At 34.6% G+C, this 16,222-nt stretch overlaps 1 protein-coding gene across 1 annotated transcript in view; it reads left to right on the plus strand.

Annotated features, from left to right (window-relative positions):
* The first annotated feature begins 227 nt into the window (after positions 1-227).
* The window catches only part of LOC124357094 (arylalkylamine N-acetyltransferase 1-like), a 287,823-nt gene continuing 271,828 nt past the window's right edge, over positions 228-16,222 (plus strand). The window contains exon 1 of the mRNA XM_046808529.1: positions 228-274. The gene's annotated coding sequence lies outside the window, so the exon portion shown is untranslated. The remainder of the gene's footprint in view (positions 275-16,222) is intronic.

Raw genomic sequence — 16,222 nt, forward strand, 5'->3', positions numbered from 1 at the left:
AAGATGTGTTCATTGTAAACGAATCGAATCAGTATATCCAACTGATACATTCAGAAATGACCGTAACGGACTTGACGCACACTTGTTTGTCGCTGTTGAGAGATAAGATGGATGCTCGTTATCACACAATGAGGCTGAGGCAGGTCAAGCATCACCGTCTGAGATATTGGATTGAAACCCCTCCTCCCCCTTCCGCCTCATCTCGCAGCCCGCACCGCGACGCTCTCAGTGCCGCCGCGCCGCTCCTCATCGCTCACCATGTCTCCGTTGTAGCGTAAGTATTACTGTACTTTACAACCTTGACTCTAACACCATTCATAATATCCTCAATTTTATCAACTATGAACCGTCTAATTGCTCAACATCTTTAGACAAAGTCGTAGCGAATAAAAAATAAATCATAATACAATGTCTTTAAATAAGCGAATAGCCGAGAGAATTTAACTACATATATTTTCGTTAAATCGGGCTAACATTTTGTATACTAAATACATCCCTATAAATATATGTTTCAGTAAAACACAGTGCTAACAAACGGTATCATCTGTAAACTTAAACAATGTAGCACAAAACTAATTTTAAATCAACATAAATTTCTTGAAAGTTTTTTGAGTTATCTGAATTTTGAAAGCATTATACATATATATAGGGCCTATCATTTTCTACCAAGTTTGCTAATAAACCTCTATATCGCGTGTTTATCACATGTATATTACCGGAAGTTGGAATGAACATATTTTTCAATAAGATAAATAAATTAAGATTCTTTAAATTGCCTTTGTTAACAAATTTTTTCTAAAGTTGACACTAGCTGATTTTAAGTACTAATTACGTCGTGTAGATTCACTTTCTGGCGATAACAAAGTACAGTATTAATATTGGACACAAGAACGTTATTAGGCCTATTTACTATTTAGAAACGAAAAGAATTATTATTTCTTGAATCGAACATTCTAAATGAATGTATTTGTCAACGGACATACAAGTATTGGTAACTTAATTTATTAAATTAATTTGCTTTATTTAAGGTAAGCTTTCAGTGTCTAGCGTAAAAATAGGAATTGCATTATATTTCTAAAGACATCCAGAAAGTTTTTTACTGCAAAATGTTTGTATGTTCCAATTTAATTTAAACTAATCTACTAAGCGATAATGAGGATAGATGTTTACATCTAATGATGAACCTCTGGTATTGCCTAATCGCCTGACAATTACGATAAGCCTATGATTTATTTATTTAATGGAAACCGGTGTTTGAAGACAAGATAACAATAATCAGAGGTTTGTGTAACAAGATTTGATTTATTTGTTGTACTTTATTTAAAATAAACTCTGCTAATTAGATTAAGAAGCTAAGTGGGCTGGTACACATGTATTACCCAGCAGGCAGCTCCAGACGAACTGATCAGAAGGCAGTGCGTACGCGGCGGACATGCTAATAAGCTGCGTGCGCGTAATAGACGATGTGAACTACTACTGATAAATAAATAAATAAATAAATAAATAAATAAATAAATATATAATATATATATATATATATATATATATATATTTAAAAGTTGATTTGTGGATTTTATTGGGTTATGAGTGATGTTGAGTATTTCTAACCGAGGCTGATATGAATGACATAACTGTGTTCGAATAGGCTTTGCCATACAGACTGATTAAGTGTTCTGGTGGTAAAACGAAACTTGTATCTAAAGAATGAGGTATGTGGTATGAAAGGTCTTGTTGGTGAAATTGGATGCTTTTCGTATGATCTGTGGCAATACCTTTAATTGTGGAACGGAATATGGGATGATATTGCATCCAGTGCTAAAACCTGTTGCCAATTGAAAAATTGGGATTGTGCAGTATCTAGCGGCAAATGAAAGAAAGTTATTAAAAATATAATATATAATAGTATTAATTTCTTTGAATTACGTAAATTCTTAAGGTGCGTCCTAAATGGACGAACATTGTAAATTAACGTCTTACTGGTCTCCAGCGAATGTTTGGTGTTCGGTATTTGTGAACGCTTCAGAAAACATTCTTAGGGTAGCGTTTCGCCATTTTTGTTCGGCCAAAATGTTCGCCCTCTGAGCGAACTTTTGTTGGCTCGTTAAGGAATCCCTTTGTGTAGCAAAAATTGTAGTTAATTTCTTGCTAAAAACTTGTGTTTATAGTGAAATCTTATATTATATGTAAACAGTACTACAAATGTGAAAATGAGTAAAGAACACGTTTTAGACAAAACAAAACTCTTCTTCTATTATTAATTTATATGACAACATAGTTTAGTATGGAATCCATGAGAAGAAAGTTACAAATTAAGAATAGACGAAACAACAATTTAAAAACAATTGCTACATAAACTTGTACAGACGTTGATTCAGTGAAGAAGAAAATTGACAATAACACAGTAGAGACGAGAGAGAGAGAGAAATGCTGAGACGAAGTCAGGTATGGGAGTGGACAAAAAGGACAAAACTCCGGTGGGGGGGGGGGGTGTGTTTAATATTTCTTAATAGGCAGATATGCGATAAGACCCTCCTTGTCTAGCCTTACACTGCAATCTCAAAAGGAAGGAAGATAGCGATGTAATGTATGATGATATAAACAGATAAAACGTTTAACATTATGAAAGATTGTTATATAGGCAATTAAAAAATGGACTGACGGGAAGAATCAAGTTTTCTGTTTTTGAAATCCGTATTCTACTTTGGAATTTTAGCACCTATTAATTCTGTTACCAATTCAAAATCGACATTCGAGCAAAGCTTGAGAACTGACAACCATATTTTATGTCCTATCTGAACTATTCACCACTATATTCATAACCTCTACTTTGTCTCAACCGACGATGCCATTGATAACTTATATTCGTAGCAGAAACATACATTTTAAAAAACAGAAAATGCAGTAACATCTTCATCGCGAATGTTTGTTCAGTGTGAACGGTGCTTAATATAAAAAAAAGACCGAATATTTTGGATCTGCAAAGAAGTAATGATTCTATCGGTGGTTTATCACGCAATGATAATTGCGGCTTTAATAAAATACTTAAAAACAGTCTTTGTTCATGTAAACAACAGGAAATAGTTCCTTAGAGTTCCATAAAATGATGAACATTTACAGCTTGTGAAAAGGTCAGTCCGTGACTGGATTATGATAAGGTCAGTCAATATTAAAAGTTACTGCATGCTTTGTGGGCGAGAAATGGTCTGTTATAAGTTCATCTATGGGTCTTGACTGCCAAACTCTTACAATCTAGTTACGAATCTTCAACTACTCGAAACTGTGCTTAGCTACTTACTGTTCTGACGCCTGAGAGTGAAACTTTTGGTTGAAATTAGACTCGAAGAAGAACGTAACTGAGTTTTGATACCATCTCATTTGCTATACGAACTTCAGTTAAATTTGTATTTCTCCTTCCAATTTCAGAGATTTTGCAGGTATGCTGGGCGCTTGAAGGCTCTGGAGAGATGGAAGCTCAAAAGAATTCTGACTACAGCGACCGATGATGAACACTAGTGCACTTGATCACATTTATAGAGTCATATTCATCATATAAATTGCCTCACTGTGAGAAATATTTGAAAAGAAGTTATAAGTAGATATTGAGGCCAAAGAGTTATTGCTGAAAACATTAATAAACGCATTAATAATACACTCTTTAAAGAATGGAAAATCTGAAGATGAAAAAGGACGATCTTCGACATTGCTACCAGAATTATTTGACATTAATGAGATCTCACTTGAGATGTCACTGTAGAATTGTATTATTATTATTAAGACCTTGTTGCAGAATAGAAAGACCTTTGATGACGGTGAGACAAAGCGAAAGGCTATCAATATTGCGCGTGTGCATGAGCTCGATCCTTTATCTCACCACTACAACTTGGCCTTGGAGTCCACCAACACAGGATGGCTCAGAGCTACGAATATATGTATGCTATCTAAGCACGGAGTTTGCGTAATGTACAAGGACATACATTTTTAGACATTGGCTGCTGAAAACGTTCCCTGTCAGTAGATGACAAGGCTTTCGTCTAGTAGGTGTTTCACAACACTGATAGGCACGTTATCTTCCACAAAGGGAAAGTGAAATTCGGCAACGCATTTATTCTGTAGCTACGAACGATAAGAGTAATGGTGCACTTTTACACTAACTTATCATTCCAACCAGTGAGACCGTATCAACGCCAACTTAGAACATCTATAGTTCTAGATACAAACACAATAAGGATAGACAATATCTGTTGTAAATTCAGTTGTAAGTTAAGTTATAGTATTTTTAATTTTCTATCAGAAGCTCGTGTGAGTTCTCGGTCCAAGTGCATCGACTGGCGTTTCTATTAAGGATTTCTCAGTTGTTTGGAAGGCAAAAACTTTATTAATCAGGCTGGGAGGAAGTTTATTATCTCATATTTGAGTGGAGAACTTGAGATAACTCGGTTGAATTTCTGTCAGCTTTCCAATTTTTATGTCAGTTGCCAATGACCTTGATATAATATAAAGTATAAAGTACTATTTTGGGACAATAAGACAACTATATTAGGTGTCAAAGTACAAAATTTTCAAAGAAAAGTTGATTACAAATGCTACTGGTTTTTTGAGCAAGTAGTTCTGAGGGTGATTGATGAGTTCAGTCTGTTGGTCATAAACTGTCCAATATGGTGCGGTTCGAAAGGATCGATAAGTTAAACAAAATTGTGAAATTGTTCAGAAAATACAAGTGATACCGCTATATCAAGATCCATTTTTCATAATGTGTGATCCGGTTGGCGTAAAGGAGGAATTGTGGAGTGGAATTCACAAGAGTTTTGCTTCATGCTATTTTCTAACAAATTTATTTATTTTTGATAGGTTTTGAAAGTATTATTAGTATTGCTCTTTTATAAACTGGCTTATTTCATCAAAACGTTCAATAATTGTTGAAGGTGCTGATTGATAATTTCTTTAGTTTTTGAGCGAATATACTTCCACTTTCCTCTTGTTTGTTTCTCTTGAGTAGTTTCCCTAATATCTTAAGAGTGAGAGATTCGACTGAAATAGTTTGGAAGCTTGTCAAGCTGCTGGTTGAATGTCTGTAACGACATTTTATTTGAACAGATTTTATTTGAAGATTAGTTTAGCGGAGATAAGTAAGAGTAGAGTCTATAAACAGATAAGACAGGAGTCAAGGCCAGGGAACTGTGGGACAACATCACTCGTTTTTGTAACAAGAACAGACGAATCAGTTGTGATCCTCCTTACCTGTCAGAACATATAGTGTTGTTACACCACGCCGGGTGGCATCGTCTGCTTTTTATTTTGTGCATTATTTTACCTTTCTTATTTTGTTCTGTTTTAATCTACTAAATTGTAAGTAATATTTTAATAACCTTGACAGAGTTTCTACAATTAAGTATTTTGTATTGCGATGATGGTAGCGCGGTAATATTTTATATGAAAAGTGTTTTGACGGACAATTAGGTAAGTTAACCTTTTTTTATTAAAGTTTGATTATAGATTTCAAAGCCTTAATAATAGATATATCTTGTGTATAGTAATACGTATATAGGAATAGAAATTACGAATTGAGACTTAAAATATCAATAAAAATTAGCTATGTATAAATTACTGTTCTAAGTTTGAATTTGTCTCTGCATTCTTTTCAGTAATCCACAGTTTATCATGGTATTTACATGTAATCTATATCTCAAAAACTTTTTGAAGTGCAAAAAATTGTTTTCAAAAACAAACCTACCGTAGGAAATTTAATATTCATCCTAAAATATTTTAAAATTTAAGTACATAAATAATACATAAAAGTTGTGATTTAGCCAACATATTTATTAAATTAATTTGTGTACAGAGATTTAACATATTTCAGCTTTTTGCGGAACATTTATCGTTTCTACAAGACGAGTTTTACATACATTGCAACCATAAATCTGCTGAATGTTCCCAAAAAAGCCTCTAAGCATACTAAAACAAAAAAATCTTCAAAAAATAATTAGAGGTGGTATACCACTCTCGTCTGAAGCCATCCCAGTCTTAACATAGACATACTCTTAGTAGAATGAAGACTATGCCTCCAGTTCAAAATTTGAAGATGAAAGTCGCATGTGACACCTACAGTCTTGCCACTGCATTAGCAGGTACATATCTTATCTGATTTAATAGGCCGGAAAGCCTTCAAGTGTTTGCAATCTCAGCTTGCAAATGTGCCAGCGTCATGTAAATCCTAAATTATGTTTGTTAATCTAGTATATATATTTCTATAATCCAGGGTAATAATTTCTACAACTATTTTTAACTCAACTAGGATTACTGTAGAAGAATGTACTGCGCGGCAGCATGTGAGCCCCCCCCCCCCCAACAAACTAGCAAACATGGCCAAATACAGATAAACACTGCACTAAATCGATTTCTAAAGGCAAGGACATTTATAATATTATTGGTATAATCCGATAACAAAGTTAACTGCCTTCCTATGATATTAATGTTGATGTCATAAAGTTATTCATTGTTATAAAGGGATTAGAATGATCGATGCCAGTTTATAATCTGTTCCTCATCCACATGTGTAGTAAGGGAATAAGATCATAATGAGCAGAACTTTGGATATTCGAGAGAGTGGTAACTCTTTGTTACAGAGTGCTAGTTTTTTTAGTGGACTTTTTTTGACTTTTTGATTATTAAATGTACATCTTAATTAAAGTTTCAAAAGTCTTGTATTGGTTTTAAATAAGTTTCGTATTTTGTAGAAAAAAATAGTTTGCTTTTTATTTTACTATAATTTACATGTACAGTAGGTTGATTTAAAAATGTGTATTCTACCGCATAATAATAATACGGAGATGTATAAAGAGCTCAATATGTTCATACAATTTTGCAGAAATAAAATGGTTTGTTCCCCGACTGATACATAATCGTACATGAAATTGTATAGTTTACCTTTGTACACTGCGATCCGTGGCATTAACTGGTCTCAAAAGGTTTTTAATTTCTGAGCCAACTTGAGTCGTTTCTGGAATGTAAGGAAGATAGTTCAATTATGGACGTTCTCCATTCTCATTCCAATCTAATTTTTTTCCATTAACAAAGCTGTATGTACTGTAATCTTTAATTTAAAAAGCTTGATTTTTTTGAATACTCCGAAATTCTAGGGTGAATAATGGTGATATTGGACGTTTAAAACTCTATCGTTGTTTCTTTTTACCGAGTGATCTACATTTCTGTTTTATTTATTTCCTGTCACTTCGTACAGAAGTGATGAATTTTTCAACATATATGATGAAATTGTTATTAGAATAAATTGTGTTTAAATGTTGTAGCAGTTTACTGTCGTACAAACAAAAACTGTAGATGCATTATCTAAGAAACGAACCTATAATTTCGGCTTCTTCCGTGGCCTTTCTAGTACAAATTTCTCAAAACTTTCCGTGTACTAATAATGCACTCATTCGAAGAAGGAGTTTTTCCCTCGCTCCTAAAAATTGCAAAGGTGAGCCCAATCTTCAAAAAAGACGACCCATGCTCTGCAAATAATTATCGGCCTGTCTCTATTTTGCCTGTTCTGAGCAAAATTTTTGAAAAAATCTTTTTATAAAGAATGCTTCAGTTTTTGAATAATCACAACCTTCTTTCTGAACACCAATTCGGTTTCAGAAGGGGCAAGTCGACAATTGATGCAATTGTGAGTCTTGTTGAAATGGTGGTAGAGGGATTAGAAAGTCGAAATCTCACTTTAAGTGTATTTCTCGACTTAACTAAAGCATTCGACTGTGTCGACCACGTGAAGCTGCTTGACAAACTTGAATCCCATGGCATCAGAGGCGTGCCTCTTCAGTGGCTTAGCTCATTTCTAAGCCGCAGAAAACAGCTTGTTCAAATCTCAAACAAATTTTCCGAGCCGTTGCAGCTGAGATATGGAGTCCCTCAAGGATCAATTCTCAGTCCAATTCTTTTTCTCATCTATGTCAATGACATAGACTCATCACTACTGCACGGGAAACTTGTGCAGTATGCTGATGACACAACACTTTGTTTTACCAGCAAATCCAAAATGATTCTGGAACAACAAAGCTTTCTCGACGTCAACAGTTGTGTCCAGCACTTCAATAGCCTCAACCTCAAAGCAAATTCTTCAAAGTCAAACGTCCTGACTTTCGCACTGCGATCAGGAAATCTCAATGACGGTGCAGCCGTATTATTGGAAGACACAGTGCTGGATGAAGTCGAATGTTCAAAGTTTCTGGGAATATTCCTTGATCGAAGATTGACTTGGAATGCTCACATTGACCACGTTTGTTCCAGACTGTCCTCAGGCATTTATGTCTTGAGGTCTTTAGCCAAGTACTGCCCTACTCAGGTACTGATGACGGCGTATTATGGCTTGATCTACCCCCACCTCACTTACGGTCTGGTGTTATGGGGAGCCTGCGCAAACAACCATTTCTTCCGAGCATTCAAAATTCAGAAGCAAGCGATTCGCATAATCGCAAAAATGAAATTCCGAGAATCGTGCAAAGAAGCCTTCAAAACGTTGCAACTGTTGACTCTGCCTTGTCTCTACATTCTTGAGACAAGCTCATTTTGTTTGTCCAAATGTGCATTAACCCGGGGCCGTGACATGCACGAGTATGAGACAAGAGGCAGAGATGCCTACCGAACTGGAAGACACAGGACGGGGGTTTACGAACACTTGCCCTCCCAGGCAGGTATTCGGTTCATCAACAAGTTGCCAGATCAGTTAAGAAATGCCCCAACGCCTAAGGTGTTAAAAACTCGTTTAAGACGCTTTTTAGTGTCGCAAGCATTTTACAGTGCTGACGAGTTTATGGCATTCGACTGGGTGACCGCACAATTAGCAAACTGACTACCGGCGCTGGAAATGGGAATATTGGCTGGATGAATGTGGAGTTGGCTGAAAATTTGTACGTTTGAATGTGGTTTGAGGCGATGTGAAAGTTTTAAATTTTAGATATTAATTTTAGAATATCTTAACTATTGCTATACATGTGATTATGTCCTGGCAATAAAAATTGATTTGATTTAATGTACATAGTAGTTATCGATGATTTATCCATCATAACTCCTCAGTTTACTAAAAAAAAAAAAAAAAAACTAGTCACTGACATAGAATTAAACTGGTTCAGAGCTAACTAAAACTTGGAACAACTGATGAAACTCATTCATATAGAAAACACTCAAAAAGTGAAATCTAATTTAGTGGAAAGATTTTAGTATTTCAAGGCTCCATACTTCCATCTCTCAGGTTGGTCTTATGCTTAATTTTGACCAATGACTTCGTGAAATATCAACAAAAGCTATTATTAAATGACGAAGTACGCTGAAAATGCCGCCATGTCTTCGTTTGGTTTTAAATTAATAAAAGACTCAACTGCTAACCAACAGAGACTCAAAATCCTCATCCTTTCAGATGTAACGACTATAGAATCAGGAAAATAACCTGGGCTAACTTAAAAATAAACCTGTCTTAGGAACCCCGTATTAATCAACACAATAAAAATTTAACAAGAGTATATGTACAATAAAAAGTTCAAAAGTAATTAATAGTCTTGTAGTCGTGTAGTAGACTTAAGTAATCATGAAGGCATACCAGATCTTGTTTGAGATCCATCTTTGTTACGTTCTGAGCATGAGAAGGGCCCTTCAAATAGTAAAATTTAAACTTCAGGGTTCTTTTTACCCAGAAGAGAGTAAAATTAGAGGTTTACTCCAGCTGGCCAGGATTAAACATACATTATACACGTACCAGGACAGCCTTCAGTGAGCTGGAAATCATTACTGTTGTGACAATCTAGATCCAAGAAAAAATAATCGTTACATTAAAAACAGATCCAACAGTGGCTGATTATAGACGCCAGACACAGTGGAATCATATTAGCTTTTATGAAAAATAAAAAACATCGTACATGGGATGCCTAATGGCTTTGTATTTGTTCCAGTATTGTACCTTCACTTAACCATCGACCTTCGAAACTACCTTCAGAGCCACTTATGGTCAGGATAAGTCTATTAATATTCTGCCAAATTCCTTACGAAAACTGCTATAATCAATAGGACTTCAATGTTACTTTAAAATATGGCTTCTATAAACATATCAGTAACTTACATACCATCTGAGAGTTCGTTTAGTTCAAATGTAATCGACAGATTTATAAACTGTTATTATATATTAGATTATATAAATTAAAAAGCTTACGAAATAATAAATTATTGAAAATCAATTGGCCCGATAGGAAAACAAACACTTCAGCCCCAAAAAGAACAAAAGCCGACAAGTTTGAGAAGCTTGAAACAACAAAGTGATTACTTCGGCTGGCTTGACCTCCCTACAATTTCAGCCCTCCCCACCCCACGCCTGCTCTCCTGGAATCTTCATGGGTAGACACTTGCATTTTTATTACGTTATGCACATTGTTGTGATGATCACTTTTAATTACCGACCATACCTGCAATATTATTAAAGTAATTTAATTATAACTGTATGATACGATATTCCATCGCTATCTTATACTTCTCTAGGGTTCTATTGGCTGGCTATTGTATTGGCAATACAATACGTAATAAATAAGTAGTATTTAATAAATTCGATGTAGAAACATCCTTCCAAAAGCTAATATATGTAGTGACACTGCTTTGCATTTTATTCAGCAAGAACCAATTCATTATTCTTTCTACTACTCATTTTATACTACGATATAATATAATACTGTCATATAATACTGCGATATGTGTCAATTATGTGTGAATACAAACACTATTTAGAGTTCCCAAAAATATATTGGTTGGTTGTTTGATGCTGCAACATAATAATTGCACCTTGGGTTTTGGAGATGGTTTGAGGTTAGAGTAAATTAGGTTTCCTTTTAGATTATCCTATTTGTAAAGGAAAAATAGTGCTCTCCTGTCCCTATAAAATAATAGGATCCGTAGACAGGCAGTTTGATTATAAATCTACAAGTGTGTCTTGACGTGGGGAAGTGGGGAGGTGATAATGTACCTCCTCGCCTTTCATGATGATTTCATTACTTGCCCAGGTGGACCAGGTCAGCTCGGTGTTTGCATACGAGACTTGAAACACTACGATGCCGACCAGAAATTCCCAGAAAAGGTGGATAGAAGATCAGAACTCGAGATATCCGTTAGATATCCATTCTGGACTCTATATTACTATAGTATCGACTCGTCACAAGTGAATATGTTTAGGGACATAATCCTAACCGATTGCAAACAAAGAAAATTTGCTTCTAAATCACTGTATATAAATATATAAATATGAAGATTTTAATCTCGTAAAAGGTTTCCAGATGGTAGAGATTATATATTTTTGGAAGTACTACGATTTATTACGATTTCAACGGTTACAGTTGTCACACCTTCAGTGTTGTTCAATTTAACCTTTTAAACTAATAATGCATCTTTATTGTGATCTTTACTAATAAGGCATTTGCTCTTTTACTGTAAGTAAAACTCCCTTCAGTGCCATAAACCGTTAAAAATGTTACAAGAGGAAGCTGAAAGAATGGAGTTTAGAATCCGAAATTGGATTTCAGTTTGATAATTCAGCCACGATTGGAAATCCTCTGAACAAAGCTCTTCAGTAATCGGTAGAACTATACTTGATCAGTATTAATTATTGAGCTATGTATTAACGAAAAACATAAAAATAAAATTTATTGTATTAAAATACTCTTAATGATAACACTGAATCTCGTTATCTCGTTAATTTAAACTCGCTCTTAACTTTTGTTTTTTGTGTATAATATTTTATATTATACTTCTCCGAGTAAGTAACAAATTGCTAAACTGAATTTATTACGTGAATTTGTTATAGTTCTCCTCACTATAATTCGTGTAATATCTTGTTATAAGAGTATATACGGTTTGGAACATCTTCCATAGCGCAGATTTCACAAGGAACCCAACTAATTACGTGTATTGAAGGGACGCCCTCAGCCCTTCTCCTCCCCCTTCCTTCATTAGTCTGTTTTTCTTTCCAAGAAATTTATGTGAAACCTTTTCATCCGCTCTGATTGATGGTTGGGTTAAAGTAAATTCTTAACCCAAAAACTTATGAATTAAATATAACTGCTTAACTCATAAAAAGTTGTAGTTTGTTAGTAAACATATTTGTTTGCAATATTTATTTATTTCCATGGAATGCAGTAAGAACGACACATATAATGCACTTTTTCTTTTTATCCTCTCTATATTGTATCCATGCGATATTGACTTTCGAAAATTCGTTAAATTTTTGTGTTCCTGACGTATCTAGATTGTCATGTAGATCGCTCAAAGGCGACTAAAATTATTTAATTGAATTTTTAGAAACAGTTTCAAGTACACGGGTACAAAATAAAAGCTATTTTAAAACTGAATACCCAAAGAAAATTTATAGTTTTGCATTTTTAAATGTTTGTAAAAATAAAGCAACGGTATTCTTAAAAAAAAGTTAAAATGTGTAGATCGGTTTATAGCACCTAAAACAGAAATAAAGACTAATTTAAATAGTCTAGCAAAGCAGTTTTAGGTTGTGAATTTTTAGACTTACAATACACACATGAGAGTAGCAAGACTTCTGGTGTGTGCATAGGCGCCTAAGTCTCGTGAGAGATACTCAAGTGGCCAGGGACTTCAGTAGAGAATATTTATTTTTTTCCAGTTTTGCGCGTGAAAGTTGCTTTAGATTCTAGTCAAGAAATAAAAAAAATGTACATTCTTTTTTCTGCAAAGTCTACTAAAGGCAAAAAGAGTATACTTCCGGACCTTACATCCACTTCCTGCCAAGGGGGTGGTTTGCGTATTCCAACTTTCCACTGCGCCTTACTTTTTCACAATTTTGGTGCTGTAACTCACACTTGTCGAGATAATGCGCGGTATAAAACACCACTCATATACACCCTCATGCGCAGACAATACTTTACGATTTATTACAGACCATTACGCATCAAATTTCAAATAAAATACTGCTGAACAAGTTTTTTTTTTTATATACGGCATTGAACGCAATTAAGGGTGCCATGACCAACTATAATAGTCTAAGAAAAACCAAAAGTACGCATCATTTGATTATTTGGTAAATTACCCGTTTAAATTTCCATTTCATCACTAGAAGAAAAAGCGGTTGTTTTGGGGCACAATCGTGTTTTAACATAAATAAATAGGATAAAGCGCCTATAGAAACTTTTGCTCCGTGTGGTGAACAATGGTTTTTATAATACGGAAAGCATAATTAAAACTTACACTCCTTATTTAATTTTCATTAAATAACAACTCAAAATTAGGTAATGTTATTATACCCTTAATTACGGAGTGATATTGTGGGGGACCTCTGCAGACAACCACTTTATGAGATTGTTCAAATTGCAAAAGAAATCGATTAGAATAATATCTCATTTGAATTTCAAAGAGTCTTGTAGAGAAACCTTCAAAGAATGCAGCTGTCGACTCTGCCAAGTCTTTAAATGTTCGAAACAAATCTGTTTTGCATATCTAAACGTGTCATGACAACTGCCCAAGACATTCACTCGAATGAGACCAGGGGCAGAGTAAACTACCGAACTGGTAGTCACAGAACGGTGCCCTCACAGGCAGGGGTTTACTTCATCGACAAGCTGCCTAATTGGATAAATAATGCCGCAGCACCCAATGATAAAAAACCGTTTGAAACGCTCTTTAGCGTCATTAGCATTTTATAATGTTAACGAGGTTTTGACATTTGACTAGGAGATCACCCAATCAGGAGACTGACTCGGCGCTGTAAGTCGAAAATTGGCTAAGGAGCAATGAATGTTAAATTGTATGTTTTAGTCTGACCCTAATGTGGGGGAACACTTTAACTCTGAACTCTTTTATATTGAAGTTTGCTATACGTGTAATCATGTCTCTACAATAAAGATTGACTGATTAATTGAACATAGTTAAGCAAAAATACTTAAAGTATGCGCCAGTTGATTTTTCAGATTTCTGTTATGATTTAACGAAAAACAATCACTTTATGTACCAACTTAAGTATAAAACAGCTATTCTTTTGCAGTATGATAAAAAATAATGTCTATGTGTATAGAGCTATAAATATTTGCTTTTACACTAACTAATCATTCTAACAAACTTATAATGTACAGTCAATATTTAATATTTCTTTCAGCTTGTGGATGCGTTTGACAATAATCGTAAATTTCCAGGAAAGGTTTGAATATTGTGAGAAACGTGAATTGAAACATACAGGCGTTTATCCATAATATATGTGTAGCATTCTTTTCCTCGCCATTTACACATAAATTTACAATAAACAATTGTAACGGAAACGGTTGTTACACACAAGGTCAATTGTTCTTGTAATTGATTGTAAAGGAGTTGTCACCTTGCTACACATTACACAGTGAGCTGTGATGATATATAATAGACAGCAGCTGACGGCTGACGGGTAATCAGGCGGGGGTTGAGGCAGTCCAGGATCTTATTGCATATTTTTGCGGCATTCACGAGGTGAACGCTCCAAGCATTCCGATGGTGAAGGACACTAATGCTGTATAGTACAATGTTCCGTCTGGAGTTCTGTAGTTCTGAACTAAAATGGTATTGAAATACTAAGTATGTTCCTTACTTTTAGAAAACATGTATATAATCTTCAGTAGAATTTGCAAATTTAAATTGCTTGTAAATGTTCATATAATAATAAAAAAACGGCTAATAATACTAATAATATATACTATAACGCGTCTTATCAGGAAACGAAAACTAAAGCCCAAACGGGTTGGAACTTGGTACGACAGTTGATATCGCATATATCTTAGCCGAGTTTGTTGGTCAGTATGGTACGCAATTTCGATCGAATTAAAAAGTTAACAATTCTTTTATTTTATTGTTCAAGAGAAAAAAATTAAAGCTCTCTACAAAAATATGAATTCCTAATGTGTCAATATATCCCAAGAAAGATTAACATCCGTAGACTTTTAATATAATTTATACATAAACAAGAATGTGTTCTATGATCATGTGCAACCATGCAATTAAGCTGAGCGTAATTTTTGTGTCAATTTCTGTTATGTTTGGTTGAATTTCTACCTATCTGCCAGCAGGATACCTCGAGAAAGAAACGAGTTATAGATTTTAAATTTAGAATGCCACCTTAGTGAATCATATTACGCGAATCCTAGTGAAGCCTACACCTCCCTTGTTTGTAGAGATGAGTAACGATAACGTTTTATTGAAAAATACAATGTCATATTACAAAATACGTAAATTCTACAAGTTGTAAAACGATTGGTCAACTTTGGCCAAAGCACTACCAGGTTTGGCAAATTTATTCTTAAAGGAATCTTCTGGGCTAAAAGAGAGATTCATCCCTACTCCCTCCAAAGATGACACTGATGCCAAAATAAGTAACTTGTTGGAAATCCTGGCAACTGAGATTACTAAGTAACGAATACCAACACGTGGATTCTATGAAGGAAGTAGTAGATACAGATCATTAACCAATCAGGTCCCTGCACACCCAACTAATTACGTGTATTGAAGGGACGCCCTCAGCCCTTCTCCTCCCCCTTCCTTCATTAGTCTGTTTTTCTTTCCAAGAAATTTATGTGAAACCTTTTCATCCGCTCTGATTGATGGTTGGGTTAAAGTAAATTCTTAACCCAAAAACTTATGAATTGAATATAACTGCTTAACTCATAAAAAGTTGTAGTTTGTTAGTAAACATATTTGTTTGCAATATTTATTTATTTCCATGGAATGCAGTAAGAACGACACATATAATGCACTTTTTCTTTTTATCCTCTCTATATTGTATCCATGCGATATTGACTTTCGAAAATTCGTTAAATTTTTGTGTTCCTGACGTATTTAGATTGTCATGTAGATCGCTCAAAGGCGACTAAAATTATTTAATTGAATTTTTAGAAACAGTTTCAAGTACACGGGTACAAAATAAAAGCTATTTTAAAACTGAATACCCAAAGAAAATTTATAGTTTTGCATTTTTAAATGTTTGTAACAATAAAGCAACGGTATTCTTAAAAAAAAGTTAAAATGTGTAGATCGGTTTATAGCACCTAAAACAGAAATAAAGACTAATTTAAATAGTCTAGCAAAGCAGTTTTAGGTTGTGAATTTTTAGACTTACAATACACACATGAGAGTAGCAAGACTTCTGGTGTGTGCATAGGCGCCTAAGTCTCGTGAGAGATACTCAAGTGGCCAGGGACTTCAGTAGAGAATA

This window comes from Homalodisca vitripennis, chromosome 3 (genome assembly GCF_021130785.1).
Source record: "Homalodisca vitripennis isolate AUS2020 chromosome 3, UT_GWSS_2.1, whole genome shotgun sequence".
In the NCBI taxonomy this organism is placed as follows: domain Eukaryota; kingdom Metazoa; phylum Arthropoda; class Insecta; order Hemiptera; family Cicadellidae; genus Homalodisca; species Homalodisca vitripennis.